This window comes from Carassius carassius, chromosome 45 (genome assembly GCF_963082965.1).
Source record: "Carassius carassius chromosome 45, fCarCar2.1, whole genome shotgun sequence".
NCBI lineage: Eukaryota > Metazoa > Chordata > Actinopteri > Cypriniformes > Cyprinidae > Carassius > Carassius carassius.
In genome coordinates this window covers 19,582,970-19,594,989 of record NC_081799.1, presented here as the reverse complement: position 1 = coordinate 19,594,989, position 12,020 = coordinate 19,582,970, and the positions used below count along the sequence as shown (strand labels likewise).

The 12,020-nt window shown below is 36.5% G+C and overlaps 1 protein-coding gene across 2 annotated transcripts in view; it reads right to left on the bottom strand.

Moving 5' to 3' along the window:
• The window catches only part of msi2a (musashi RNA-binding protein 2a), a 192,925-nt gene that overhangs the window by 110,819 nt on the left and 70,086 nt on the right, over window positions 1-12,020 (bottom strand). The window lies entirely within an intron of this gene.

Genomic DNA, 12,020 nt, shown 5'->3' with positions numbered 1-12,020 from the left:
CCAATGTCTAGTGTTTTCACAATTATGCCAGAAAAGAAAATTAAGTATAACAAATATGTATTTACCCATTTAAACTTTTTAATTAATTGTTTTGGGTGAAAGTATGGTGTATTGTTATAAAAACAAATGTTGAAAGATTTATACCCATTGTTTGAAATGGTTATACTGTCTGGCGAACACGCTTTGCAGCTGCTGCTGTGATGCTGTACATATACGCTTCCAGTGTGAATACTCGCGAGAGTCTGCTACTGTAGGTGACATAGAGGGAGGCCGCCGAGGTGCCAACAGACCAGGATCTTGTCTTCACGACAACAATATCTATACTTCATGTTGAGCATAAATATAAAGCCTATTGATAAAGGACCCCGTCAACAGTATTGACGGCAAAATAGACTATGTGTGACAGGTGCAATATGCCAGTGTGTCACCGGACTAATGTTTTCAAAAGGCATCACACGAGTGTGAACATCACTACAACTAGGAAAAAAACGATTGTAATTCAAATGCAGCTCCCGTCGGCATTTAAACAGACCTTTGCTCTTAATTCCGAACGGTCCAACGCAATAACGAAATCTGAGCAGGTCTAAAGACTGAAACTGTTGATGCTGCATTTTACACTTTGGAAAAGTTATATTTTTTAAATATGAGCAGGCCTACAAGCTGGGATTGGTAATGCTGCACTGTAATCATAGTTATTTATTTATATTTTTCATTATATTTTATTATATGATATTGATTTGAGACAGAGTATTTTATTTAGTGGAGAACTTTGCAGCAGTATTTTATTTCTTATTCTTTTTTTATTTTATATATATTTTATTAAAAAGTATTTTTTTAAAAAGTGTAAACAAATTGTTAAAAAAGTTTATAGTAATAAACAACGTGCAGTTTAATGTTTGCATTTCTTTCCCTTACTGTACCGAAAATGAACCGAACCGTGACTTTAAAACCGAGGTATGTACCGAACCGTGATTTTTGCGTACCGTTACACTCCTAATACATATATATATGGAATATTACCATCTTGTAGCTCTTTCAGACCAATCAGAATAGAGATCCTTGCAATACATGGCAAAACTGTCATTTATTCCTATTTTTTCTGATGTATAACAATGCAAGTATGTGTTTGTGTGTGTGTGTGTGTGTGTGTGTGTGTGTGTGTGTGTGTGTGTGTGTGTCTGTACAGTGGCCAATTAGAACAGCGCAAACAGCTGTGAATAAACTCACATACAGTTTCACTTTGGAAGACTTTCAATTACACTGGCCAGTGCTCACACAGACATACACATACACTCACGCACAGTCATCTGGGAGCTCAAACCATGAGCCATACTGGAGTGCATCAAACTCTCCTCTCTTATTCCTCTCTCAACACACACATTGTGCAGACTGAGCATAATGGGTGCTCATGTTTTGAGAGATGCTGCCAGTGCGTGTGTGTGTGTGTGTGTGTGTGTGTGTGTGTGTGTGGAGACACTAAGGTCAAGCTGGTTAATGAAGCACTCTGTTAGTGCTAACGATGATTACCTCTCCACCTCGCCTAAACATTCATTCCCCATAATCACCACACACACACACACACACGCTCCAACCTCACAAAAAAATGGTTCAGGTAAAAGTTTCAGAAACTAGAGACTTGCACCAGTGATCCCCGTGGAGCAGGTCAGTGACATTTCGGAAGGTTAGAGATTTGAGTGGTTAAAGACTTGAGCTACTAACCAAACTGGTCATTTCAACAGAGCAAGGCAGTTTTCCAATATCAGTCTCCTTTAAATATATTATCCTTCTGTCATAGGACTGATTCTGCTGAATCACAGAGTAAGACATCTGTGTCCCCACTTCTTTATCATTTAAAGACGTAGCTGTTCTTTCTTGCTCTGTTAGCTTCTCATCTGCACTCCCTGTTAGTTAATGTAGATCAGCGTCTTTCATCATTCATTGGCTCTGGGTACTGCTGGCAGTGATCAGCAGACTTGTCACTTAAGTGTGTTTATGATTGACTCTGGGCACATTTACTGAAGATCAGTAAACACTAGAGCTGAAACAACGAATCGATGTAATCGATTAAAATCGATTATTAAAATAGTTGTCAACTAATTTAGTCATCGATTCGTTGCTAAATAACTTATTTGCCGTAAGCGGCTCATTTCGTGCATATTTCAAATCTGCGGTGACCAAAGTGTGGCAGTAATGAGCCACCGGAGGTTGTACTCAGCCAGTACAGCAGGAGAAGCAGCGAATAGCCAATAGCTGGCCTCGTTTTATGTCACGTGCTTCCCGAAACAGCGTCTCTGCAGCATTCAGCGGGATGTGGGAGTACTTTACTTTGAGCCTTCAAAAAAGAAGATTAACCTGTAAACTCTGCACTACTGAACTGTTTAAGGGGCCGTTCACATATCGCGTCCTTTGCGCGCTCATGTTCGTTATTTCCAATGTAGGCGCGCAGTATGCACGCTCATAATGTAAGCGACGCGTTTGCGACGCGTCCGTTTTTCCAGGCGCGTCCGCACCGCATCGAGTTAAAAACATTTCAACTTTTCAGAATGCGGCAAGCGCACCGCGGGTCATGTGACAAGAACTAATCAGCTTCATCCTTTTCCGTAACATCGTTTAAAGCTCAGCCAAGATGAAGGAACAGCTGATCATAGCTGTATATAGATTTCCATTTTGAAATAAATTTAGTAGCAGAGCAACTGCAAGCGATTTTTAGAGCTGCAAATCCATTTATCCTTTGCTGAAATTTCCGCGTCTTCAAGGAGAGAGCACGTCATGGTTGCTTAGCAAAGGCAGACGCCTCAGGGGCGCTTCTGCCCGAGCGCTTTGGAAAGGAGGAGAAAGCGGTGCGCCTAGCGTTTTCCACGCGTTTTTAGGCGCGATATGTGAACGGCCCCTAAGACTTTTATTTGTGCAGATTCTCCAGTACAATGTTGTTTGCAAATGTTTAGTCGTAAAAGCTGATAACATTGCTTTTTAACAGTTAACATTTAAAGCTTTACAAACATGTTCTGTGATCAGTTTGTCGTTTACCAGTTCATAATTTAGTCGTGCAGCCTAATTATGACTGAATGAGAGAGGTAAATGTTTAAAGATATTTGAAATGCACTTTTTTTCTAAGTATTCACTGCTTTTTTTCACACAGCAGGTTTTTTGTGTGTGTCCGATTTTTTTTTTTCTGGACAACCTTCTGATGAATTTTACTTTAAATATTGAGTTCCATTCAGGTTTCATGCCATTGTCACTTTATTCGAAGGATTGTTTACAATTTCACAGCATAAGCTATAAAGCGGTTTCCCAGTAAATAATAAAATACAATGCACTGCAATCTTATTCTGTTTTATCCTTATTGTTCGTGAAAATATGTTCTGAAAGATTCCTTAAGCTTTGTTCGGGATGTTAAACTACTTTAGGAGCCCTAAGGACTGACATGGTGAAAACATTTGAAATATCCTTGTGAAATTTGCTAGAGTATGGGTCAGTGTTCTGATTGCAGAAGAGTTCAACAAAAGGATTACTAACACATAATAAAACAACTCCAGGTATATTTTTGATTAGGATATGACAATGCAAAATGGTTAAAATCTCTTAAAAATCTATGCTTAATGATAAAGACCCTTTATTAATAATTTACTTGGGGGCAAAATTGGAAAAAACTAAAATATAAGTGCATAAACCGATTAATCGATTAATCGTAAAAATAATCGACAGATTAATCGATTATCAAAATAATCGTTAGTTGCAGCCCTAGTAAACACAATCGAGAGAACAGAGCATAACAGAATCCGTTCCAAAGGAAAACAACTAAAACAACAGCTTATTAATACGGAGCACAGATACCAATCAAGATAGCATTATCATACTGCACACACATGCTAATGTAAAGTAATAAAATAAAAGTAAAATAAAAATAAAATAAAATATAAAAAAAGTTAAAAAAAAATTTTTTTTAAAGTTTACTGTAGAGTATTTGAATAAATTCATTAACAATAAATATCAATGTACTGGTATGTACGTAGAGCAAATACTAGCACTGGATGGATCCAAAATTAAGATGAGTAGATTTATCAAAAAAAAATATATCGGCATCGGCCGATATCCGTGTTTAGTAGCGCCGATTTAAAGTCAGGCACGTCGGTGGGCAGCCCCGTGTTATTGGTGCGGTGGAAAGTGCTGCTACCGCTGCATGTGAAGCACCCCAAGCCAAAACATTTGGAAGATTCAACAACAGTCCTGGGATATAAAGGTAGTCAGAGAATTTCACTCTGTAAATGGGGTGGAGAAGTTGGCAGCTCTAACAAACACTGCAGCGTCACGTTACCAAAGTAAACCGTCTCTAACGTTACTCTGACCTGCTCACAGAGAGCAGCGTGCTCGGAGAGACAGCTGTCCTGGAAATGCCCAGAACAGTGAATGACATTTGTTTGGAAGCATGGATTGATTCAGACAATAACCAGTTTTCCATCCAACTCATTTGTATTTAGGGATGTCAATATTCGATAATTTCCATGATCGATCGTCATTTAAATTAACGATCAATTAATAACCTTAATGCTGCAAAATGCATCTGCAGCGGTATTATTATGTGCAAAGGCCACTTGGAAAAAAAGCTTTCTCACCCGAATTAAAGGGGTTTTAGTCTGAATAAAATGCTAGTAGCAGGACTGTAAAATGAATAGATGTGATTATGATCATTTGATAAAATACGCCATACGTTGGAGATCATTTTACTTTGTTGACTGTTTCCCATCAAGGAGACCACTGAATGCATCTCTTTAAATGGTTTCGTGGTGCTCGTTGAAGTATTTTAAAACGCAACTGCAATGTTTTCAAATGATACTATAGTAGTGGTGCAACGGATCATCATTGATCTGTAATCAATATCTTCGGTTTGGCACACACTTGACCCGCGGATTGATTTATGAAAAAAAATAAAAAAAATAAAATAAGTTGCGCATGTTCAGTCCACACTCAGTGGTCATGGCGAGCGGAGGAACGGAGGAGCTTGAACGCCCCGCGCATTTTGGCTTCCCTGTCAGATATAATGATGAAGGAAAGAGGTTTGAGTGAAAATATTGTGCCAGATCTTTATGAACAGGAGAAGAAAAAAGTTGTGGATGAACTATCCCGAGCATCCTCTGTTGCGCTCACGACGGACGGGTGGACGTCCAGGGGGACGGAGAGCTATGATAACTGCTCACTTTATCACAGCAGACTGGGAGATGAGAAGTCCGGCTATTATGTTAAAAAGAAGATATTATGCCATGTGCACTTTAAGTTGATTTCATATATTTTAATTTAATAATTTAATGTTAAAAAAAAAAGACAAAATGTATGTTCATTTGTCTTGGCCTTTTTTCTTTTTTTTTCTGATCCGAAAAATGATCCGATCCATACGAGGACGAGCGAGCGCGGGTTTGACTAGATGTATTTGGAGGTTATTGCTCACGTCTCGTTCTGCACATATCCAAATGTTTCCATATTCGCAATGTATCTGAATGTTAAACTATAATATTTTTTATTTTTTTTTAATGTAAACTAGATGGAAAAGATCATCCTCTTAACATGAGCAAAAACGTCCTTGGCATCACAGCAGAGTGGGCCGGTATACTACGGTCTATTTAAACTGACCAGTGTAACCTTTTAAATGTTTGGTTGACTGTACTTTATTTTAATAATGAACAGACTGCGATGTAAGTTTGAAATTAGAATGTACTTTAGATGTTCTGTGTCATTTATACCAAACACAAATGTTGCTGGTTGCTAGTGTGTTTGCAGCACTACTTTTATCTATTTTTTATATATTTATTTTTTTATATTTTTCAGTTTAATTCATTTTTATTTCTAAAATTGTGTTTATTTAAATGTATATTTAAGTTTACATTTATGTTCCAACAAACTTGAAAAATTCTACTTGATAAATGCTCTAAAACTTTTATGTAAATGATTGACATACATATTATATATATATATATATATATATATATATATATATATATATATATATATATATATATATATATATATATATATATATATATATATATATATATATATATATAAAACCTGTTTTATATATTTAATACTTGGTCAGTTTATTGATTTGTTTGGTTAACTTTGGATTAATTTTTTTATTTTAATACCGTGCAGTGCACAAAATTAAGATTCGAGAGATGGTTCTAGTCAGTGCTCAATAAATGATGATAAGTTTAGAAATGTTGTGCATCCACTTATTATTAGTGTGACATTTTAGCATGCAAATAAAGGGGAAAACTTATCACATATCGGCCATTGGCTGAGCCTGACCTCTAAACATCGGCTATAGAAAAACCCATATCGTTCAATCTCTAATCATGAGCATTCTGTCAGATTCTCCAAACACATACGTGCACGCTAAGTATAAATAAAATGTAAAAATAAACAAAATAACACAAATAAAATAAAACATGCTTTCAGAGATGTCTCCAAAATGAGGTATGTTAGATTTAACAAACTTCTAGAGAAGTACCTTTTTCTTCTTAAACATTTCATCCTCAAAGTATGGCTACATTAGATAGAAATACACAGTTTAAGTGGAGAGGCTGTTCTTTAAAGGTCACACGAGCACTTAGGCAGCAAGAATAGTCAGAAACCATCTCCTTGTTTCTCGCTTTTGCCACTGTAACTTCAGGTCGAAGACAATCTAGAAGCTTCCCATTTTCTTAACACACCAACACACACACACACACACACACACACACCAAAACACACACCTACCTACCTGTCCGTGTGATTAACTGTATGACTGATGATTTGATGCACTGAACAGAAAGCTGTAAATTACTTAAATGATCCAATTGTGTTTGACGTTAACCCTCAGAAGGAGAGAGCAGAGCAAAATAAAGGGTGGAAAAATAACTACTAATAATAGTAAAATGATTTTAAGCATGTTTGAGGAGCCTGTAGTTCATTTTTTACCACTGAACTAAAGACCCAGATTGTATTAACAGCTGTTACAGCACAAAAACCTTGTAAAGAAGCACTAATTAAAGACGTGTTGAAACTTGCCTTCTCTGTCTGTTCAAAAAAAGAATAGAGCATGATTCTCAAATATTTTACCAATTAAAACCAGTTTTTATATTTTTCAATTCACAAACTGTTAAAAGCACAGAGAATCATCTCTTTGTGTACACAGAAACTTCTTCTTGGACAGGTGCACATGGACAAGCAGTCTTCTCTGCCACCTGCAGGGATCCGGGTCATTATGTGTCAAGCAGAAGTCAATGAGCAAAGCACGTGGAAATATACAGGCATAGATCAAGTTTGTTGATTAAAGCCACATACAGAGTCAAATCTCCCTCCTTTTGTCGGCCTCATTTCATCTGTCATTTATGGTGATGATGATGATAACTACAGAAGTCACTAGAAAGAAACTGAAGTAGTGATGGCTTTTTCTGAAATTTCTAACTAAGTCTGTTATATTTATATTTTAAGAGGGTTTGCACCAGGAAATGGACATGAGAGGTGAGAAGAGTCCATTTACAACAGAACAGGAAGGTGATACGAAGAAAAAGTGAACTGTTACTTACATAAAGCAAGTGCAAAATCACATCATCCAAATAATAAATAAAAACATAAAAACAGCACATCTTAGTGTGGGTTCAGGTTATGAGTAAAGAGAGTTATGAATTCTTCCCTCAGATTGCCTTTAGCTGAGCTGCATTAGAGGGTCAGAGGTCACCACAGACACAGAAATGAAACCTCACCCGCAAAATTCACTATAATTAAAACATTTCCAGAGTCACAGGGCCACAGACATATTGAAGCTATCTAAAATGTCTCCCTAGGAAGAAGATCCCATGAGAGAGTCTGCAGGTTCTCCATGATTAATTTGATCATAACATTTGAGGTCAGAAAGACTTACAAAAAAATAAAAAACGGAATACTCTTATTCACCAAGGATGCATTAAATGAATCAAAATTGACAGTAAAAACATCTATTATGTTATAAAATAGTTTTTTTGTCAATATATAAAAATGTCAAGCAGCACAACTCTTTTTAGCATTGATAATAATAAGAAATGTTTCTTGAGCAGCAAATCAGCGTATTAGAATGATTTCTGAAGGATCAGGTGAAATTGAAGACTAAAAATTCTGCTTTGCCATCACAGGAATAAATGTGACCCTGGACCACTAAACCAGTCATAATTTGCAAAGGTATATTTGTAGCATTAGCCAAAAATTCATTGTATTGGTCAAAATTATAGATTTTTCTTTTATGCCAAAAATCTTTAGGATATTGAGTAAAGATCATGTCTCATGAGGATATTTTGTAAATTTCCTACAGTAAATATATAAAAAATGAATTTGTAATTTGTAATATCCAATGGTAAGCACTATTTTTTGCACACTCAGATCACAGAATTTTCTAATACATCAACAGGAAGCCTATTTATTCATCTTTCTGATGATGTATAAATCATTTTGATTAAAAATGATTAAGAAAACAGACTCTTATGACTGGTTTTATGGTCCACGTTATACTATCATTTAAAATATTTTAAAATGGTAAATATTTTTCAAAATATTAGTGTTTTTACTGTATTTTGATCAAATAAATGCAGCCTTGGTGAGCTTAAGAGACTTCTTTCAAAAACATTAAAAAAAAAATCTTACAGACACCAAACTTTTGAAAGATTTCTTTAAAAGAAATCCGTGTCATCACACTACCCTCTCGTCATTTCCAGCCCTTTCTTTCTTCTTTGATACACAAAATGAGATGATGAGTAAATTACGACTTAGAGTGATTTTCAAACAAAACTATTGTATGGCTTCAGAAGAATATGAAGCACAAGTCTTATTGGCTACTTTTATGTGATGCATGTCAAAATTTAGCTATTTGTGTAGCACAGAATAAAACAAAATCATTTTCTTTCTTCTGGAACATCAAGAGTGAGTAAACAAGAGCAGGACTTTCATTTATGGGTGAACTAATTCTTTTAATTTCTCTGTTCACTAGAGACATTCACATAGCAGGAGACAAATGAAGCATAAATGAATGAAAAAACATGAGGCTACTTAAGGCCAGATACCGTTGTTGAGCTGTATGTGTGTGTATGTGAGGTCCTTCTAAGCCCAAATTTTCTGATATTACAAGAAAGAGCTTTGTTTACTCAGGATATTTATGCAAAAAAAACTTACACAGACAAAAACCAAAGCACACACAAGCGTGTTTGTTCAAGTGTGGCAAATAAGAGGCTTTAGACAAAAATCCTCCTAATCTGGAGCAAGATGTTAATTCATCCACTCTGGTTTAACACTCTCTTTCCTGACACACACACAGGACAGAGGAAGAGGAAAAACAAGGACATAACTCTTTGTCTTTTAAGAGGACAGCCTGTGGGTGGAAGTCGTCTCAGGAGAGGCTCTGAGTTTATGTACCGAAGTACGTGAGCGATCAAACCGTAAAAGGTAGAGGAAAAAAAATTATGCACACTCAGCACATACTTACTTTGAGACACTCACAATGAAGCCAATTAGATTTCAGTTCTGTCAGAGCTGTTCAGACTGCCAGAGTTCATATTCTAAAGACATAAAAAAACCCTAAACTTGGCAAATTAGAGTTAAGTCATAACTTTGATAAGGCAGAAGTGGATTAGAGCAGGTTAAAAGAATATGTTGCTAAATACACATTAAAATCTATCCACAGCAAAACGTCTGTTGTTAAACAGAATAATTGTGACTCAAAAACAAAACTTAGCACAACAATTTGTCAATGTCACTTCAATGTTGTGACGCTTAAAGGGATAGTCCACTCAAAGAAAACGGTAATTTATTGATCTTCAAGAGGTTCCAAACCTGTTTGACTTTTCCTTCTGGAGAATACAATTTTTTTTTTTACAGAACTCTGGTAACCAAAAAACATTTGGCCCCAGTGTTTCCCATTACTCACTCAGATCCTGGTGGCACACCACAGTCCAATCTGTCCCACCGCTAGAGTTTCATAATGAACCAAAAATACTTTTACACTTCTCAAAATAACATAAAATATTTCTAACATTATGTAATCGGTCACACAGATTAAAGGGATAGTTCACCCAAAAATGAAAATTATGTCATCAATGACTCACCCTCATGTCGTTCCAAACCCGTGAGACCTCCGTTCATCTTGGGAACAGAGTTTAAGATATTTTAGATTTAGTTCAAGAGATTTCTTTCCCTCCATTGAAAATGTGTGTACGGTATACTGTTCATGTCCAGAAAGGTAAGAAAAACATCTTCAAAGTAGTCCATGTGACATCAGAGGGTCAGTTAGAATTTGTTGAAGCATCGAAAATACATTTTGGTCCAAAAATAACAAAAACTACGACTTTATTCAGGATGGTGATATCCAGTTCGTGAACGAATCATTCGATTTAACCGGTTCTTCTTGAACCAGTTCACCAAATCGAACTGAATTGTTTGAAACAGTTCGCGTCTCCAATAAGCATTAATCCACAAATGACTTAAGCTGTTAACTTTTTTTAACTTGGCTGACACTCCCTCTGAGTTAAAACAAACCAATATCCCGGAGTAATTCATTTACTCAAACAGTACACTGACTGAACTGCTGTGAAGAGAGAACTGAAGATGAACACCGAGCCGGGCCAGATAACGAACGAAAGATTGACTCTTTCACGAGTCAAGAACCGTTGCTGTTGGACGCTTCCGATTCGAAAACCGAGGAGCTGATTATACTGCGCATGTGTTGTGTGATTCAGTGTGAAGCAGTTTTCTTCAACCGGTTTATTGAATCGAACTGTCCGAAAGAACTACTGGTGACCCAAAAACCGAAGCAACCGGTTCTTGACTCGAGAACGAGTCAATCTTTCGTTCATTATCTGGCCCGGCTCGGTGTTCATCTTCAGTTCTCTCTTCACAGCAGTTCAGTCAGTGTACTGTTTGAGTAAATGAATTACTCCAGGATATTGGTTTGTTTTAACTCGGAGGGAGTGTCAGCCAAGTTAAAAAAGTTCACAGTTTAAGTCATTTGTGGATTAATCCTTATTGGAGACGTGAACCGTTTCAAAAATTCAGTTCAATTTGGTGAACTGGTTCAAGAAGATCCGGTTACATCGAGTAATTCGTTCGCGAACCGGATATCACTAAACTGCAGTGTTTTGAACTCACTCACAACAGACACGGAAGAGAAGACAATGCTAAATAAAGTGGTAGTTTTTGCAATTGTTGGACCAAAATGTATTTTCGATGCTTCAACAAATTCTAACTGACCCTCTGATGTCACATGGACTACTTTGAAGATGTTTTTCTTACCTTTCTGAACTAGGGATGCACCGGTTGACCGGCCATAAATCGGAACTGGCCGGTTTTTGCTTAAAATACATGATCGGCAATCGGCCACAATCGCCCGTGTGCACAGACTTCATTGTAATCATGTCATTTGTGTGGAAGTATTTTGAAATCTGTGCACAGGACACGGGCAGCCGATCAGCACTGGAAGTGCAGAGCTACACGTCTGAGGCACAGATAGCAGGAAGCGAACAACTGTTGTTGTACTGGCGCACAAATGGAGTCCCTTTCCTACTCACTGAAGCTGCACAAGCGTACTGTAACTTTCCGCGCCCTGCACACACGGAGACCGTGAAGAGATGTTCAGCTCAACTTCTCACGTGTTAGATGAGAAATGAAACAGACTAAACAGACAAAACTTTTTTTTTTTTGTATGTGTAAATTAGAACTTGCATACATGTTTGAAAAGCCAGAAATAAATGTCAATTCTGTATAGGATGATTATTTTTATTTTACCTTAAAATTACATCGACTTAATTTGATTTAAAAATCACCTGCTGTAGCACACTGAAAAAAGTGTTTCATTCATCCAATTAAAACATTTTAGGGTAATGATTCAAATCTATATTTTTTTACTTGAGACAATAGTTATTTATTTTTCATTGGCTCAAGTTAAAAAAAAATATAGATGTGAATCATTACCCTAATTATTTTTTTTTAATTGGATGAATGAAAACACTTTGCATCTTTGTTTTATT